Below are 4,351 nucleotides of genomic sequence, written 5' to 3'. Positions count from 1 at the left end.
GGTGCTCCTCGTCGATGGAGGCGCCATTGAGCGCCTCCAGCAAATTATCCGGTGCCTCCAGCTGGACGAAGGTCACCGGTGTCGCAGTCTCGCCCTTCTTACGAAGGGGCCGCCCGCCGGACTCCGGAACCACTAAAGGTTCCGGTGCGGAGTCCGGCCCAGGGCCGAACTCAGAACCCTTAGGGGTTTGATCCCCCTCGTGCCCAAAGTCCGGGAGGTTGCCTTGCGGCACCTCCGGGACCTCCTCCTCCTCCTGGCCGGGCCCCTTTCGAGACCCCACCTCGGCGTCATCAGCAGCGCGAGGAGAGGAGGCAGCCGGAAGTGAAGTACTATTCACATCCGACGGAGCTAGGGAGCTGCTCGTTGAAATATCGAGCCCGTCCTTGGGCGGGCTGCAGGGTTGTATTCGGCGTTAGAAGACACTGCGCGACAAAGGATAGTCATTCGGGAATCCGGACACTTACGATCTCGCCAGGGGCTTGGCCCTCAGTGGCCACTCCTCTTCACCGTCGACGGCGTTGGTGGAGTAGTCCGGAGGAAGGGTCCTTCCCTTCTTGGACCCTCCAGCCTCCCCAGTTGGGGAGGCCTTCCTTTTCTTCTCTTCCCCCGCTGGGGGAGAAGCCTCTTTTTCCTCCTCCCCGTCTTCGCGGGAGGAGTCTGCCTCGGAGTCGTCGGACGATGAGTCCGACAACACCTGGCGCCGGGAACTCCTTCGAGTTCCCGTGGCCTTCTTCTTGGCCTTCTTCTCCGGCACCACATAAGGCGCCGGAGCCAGCAGTCCCGTTAATTGGGCGTTCGCTGGGTCTTCTGGCAAGCGAGCCGGACAGTTAACCTGCTCGGACGTCTTTTGCCAGGCCTGTCAAAGGTAAAGGGAGTTTAGATCCCGCATAGAGTCAAACTATGGAAAATAAGCGTCCTATAAAGGGTAAAATAGCTTACCTCGCCGGCTTGACGCTGCGAGCTGAATCCGCGATCTTCGGTAGCGGATGCGGGAGCCTCGGCGCCCTTGAACAGCACCTTCCAGGCATCTTCGTACATAGTGTCGAAGAGCCTGCTCAAGGTTTGGTGCTGTGCCGGATCAAACTCCCACAAATTAAAGACCCGTTTCTGGCACGGGAGGATCTGGCGGATGAGCATGACCTGGACTATGTTGACAAGCTTGAGCTTCTTGTTCACCAAGGTTTGGACGCAGGATTGGAGTCCGGTCAGCTCCTCCGAATCACCCCATGATAGGCCCTTCTCTTTCCAGGAGGTGAGCCGTGTGGGGATGCCAGATCTGAATTCGGGGGCCGCTGCCCATTCAGGGTCACGCGGCTCGGTGATGTAGAACCACCCCGATTGCCACCCCTTTATGGTCTCCACAAAGGAGCCCTCGAGCCATAGGACATTGAGCATCTTGCCCACCATGGACCCTCCGCACTCCGCTTGGCGGCCGCCCACTACCTTCGGCTTGACATTGAAGGTCTTCAGCCATAAGCTGAAGTGGGGTTTGATGCGGAGGAAGGCCTCGCACACAACGATAAACGTTGAGATGTTGAGGATGAAGTTCGGGGCGAGATCATGGAAATCCAGGCCGTAGTAGAACATGAGCCCCCGGACAAATGGGTGGATTGGGAAGCCCAGTCCGCAGAGGAAATGGGGAAGGAACACCACCCTCTCTTGGGGCCTGGGGGTGGGGACGATCTGCCCCTCGTCTGGAAGCCGGTGCGCAATGTCGTTGTGCAGGTATCCGGCTTTCCTCAACTTTTTGATGTGCCCCTCCGTGACGGAGGAGGCCATCCACTTGCCTCCCGCTCCGGACATGGCTGGGGAGGGTTGAGGCGAGATGTGCGGACTTGGGTGCTGGAGCTCGAGTACGCGGAAATGAATAAGCAAAGGAGGAAGAAGGCATAGGTAAAAAGGTGGATCCTTATCCCCTTATATGGACGGACGAAACTATGCGTCCTCACCAGCCTGGTAAAACTCGCTTATCTCCCAAGCGCCGTAATCAATGGCACGATTGGGTTACCCACGCCTGTATTGATGAGGATCCCGAAATAAGGGGACACGATCTCTGCTTTGACAAGACGTGCCAAGGAAACTGCTCTGCTAAACGCGCTGAGGTGGAACAGTAAAAACGATTCGAATAAAGGCCTGGCCGTGGTGTGATGTCACGCCACGGAATATGTCAGCAGATTGAACTTGTGTAAATGCTATTCTCTCTACGGTGGTATGTGGAACTTATTTTGCAGAGCCGGACACTATCCTTGTGTTCAAAATCTTCTATGAAGTATTCGCAGGAGGAACCCGCCTTGCAATGTCGAAGACAATATGCGCGTCGGACTCGTCGTCATTGAAGCCTAGTTCAGGGGCTACTGAGGGAGTCCTGGACTAGGGGGTGTCCGGATAGCCGAACTATCATCTTTGGCCGGACTCCTAGACTATGAAGATACAAGATTGAAGACTCCGTCCCGTGTCCGGATGGGACTTTCCTTGGCGTGGAAGGCAAGCTTGGCAATACGGATATGTAGATCTCCTACCATTGTAACCGACTCTGTGTAACCCTAGCCCTCTCCGGTGTCTATATAAACCGGAGGGTTTTAGTCCGTAGGACGAACAACAATCATACCATAGGCTAGCTTCTAGGGTTTAGCCTCTCTGATCTCGTGGTAGATCTACTCTTGTACTACCCATATCATCAATATTAATCAAGCAGGAGTAGGGTTTTACCTCCACCGAGAGGGCCCGAACCTAGGTAAAAACATCGTGTCCCTTGTCTCCTGTTACCATCCGCCTAGACGCACAGTTCGGGACCCCCTACCCGAGATCTGCCGTTTTTGACACCGGCACCCACCTTCTCTCTCGCTAGCAAGCACTTTGCAATAAATAAGGCAAAATAATGCACGGCAGGAAACTGCAAGCTAACGACAGTGGTGCCCGATACTCCTCTCTCATCCCCCACTGTCAGAGTACGATAAAAACTATCAAACTCTAAGGGCTTAGGCTCTGCAAATCTCCATCAAAAGGAAGCATGCATATGTCACAAAATTCAGTAAGTGGGATCTGGCGATTTTCAGCATATAAATTAAATGACACCTTAGGGAGATTATTCCTAGGATGGAAATGAAAATTTTGCACAAGGAATTTGTGAGGAGATGATACTTCTCATTCAGCCGCGATGAAGTCGGTGAGGCCGGCATTAGCAACATATTGGTTGAACTCTTGGAGGATTCCGATCTCTTCCATGAATGCATTATGCGGCCACTCGCACGGCCGTAGCTCCACCAACCTCGGGGTATGGAGATCATTGTTAGATGACTGCCCAATAACCCCCTTGGAGTTCTTCTTGGAAGCAAACTTCCTAAAGAAACTCATCCTTTTCGTGTGAACAAAATTCTGAAATTTTTAGTCCACAAAATTTTTCTCAACAAAACTTCACAAAATTGATAGCAACTACTCATAGAGATGTATAGAGGCCATAGCAAGCATTCAACATACCAAGCTCATCTACAACAGCACCAAGAGTAGCTAATTATTCTAAGAATAAACCACTAGAACAAAAACTAATTGGACACATGGAGTCACATAACAAGCAACAAATTCCCGAAACATTTTTGGAAACGGAGCTTCAAGCAAAGAGATCGAAATCCATGGTTTCGGGAGCAAGAACACGAGAGAGAGTGTGATGGTGATTTTTTTCTGGGTGAATGGAGTGATGTGGGAAGAAGAAGTAAGTGAGGGAGCCCATGTGGGGACCACAACCCACCAGGGCATGCCTGGGGTCCTGGCGCGCCTAGGTGGGTTGTGCCCACCTGGTGCACCACCCTCTGATATTATTTGCACTAGAAATTCAGAAATATTCAGAAAAAAATCGTCTCAGATTTTTAGAGCATTGTGAGAACTTTTATTTTGTACGAAAAACTCAGAAAACAGACAAAGCATGGCATTTTATTTTATTTAACTAAGAAAAACAGAAAACAAAAGATAGGGACAGAAGGTAGTGCTTACTAAATTCATCAACTTCGTTCCTCTCAAAAATGATCCATTAATAAGGTTGATCAAGTCTTATTGAAAACCACTTTCGATTAGCATGAAACCAAAGAACTTCCGTAAATCACTAAGTTACCTCTATGGGGATATGAATGTCCCCAACAATAAGCATTTCATATTTATTTTTAACAGTAGGTATAGGTAGTTGAAAACTTCCAATAGTGATTGTCGGAGATTTTTCAATAACATTAATACCATTCACTTGGAATTATTTCTTCGAGAAGTGCACCGTATGCTCATTACCATTGATATGAAAAGTGACCTTGCTTTTGTTGCAATCAATAACAACCCCTGCAGTATCCAAGAAGGGTCTACCAAGGAT

This window comes from Triticum dicoccoides, chromosome 3B, assembly GCF_002162155.2.
Source record: "Triticum dicoccoides isolate Atlit2015 ecotype Zavitan chromosome 3B, WEW_v2.0, whole genome shotgun sequence".
Lineage (NCBI taxonomy): Eukaryota > Viridiplantae > Streptophyta > Magnoliopsida > Poales > Poaceae > Triticum > Triticum dicoccoides.
This window is presented reverse-complemented; position numbering follows the sequence as displayed.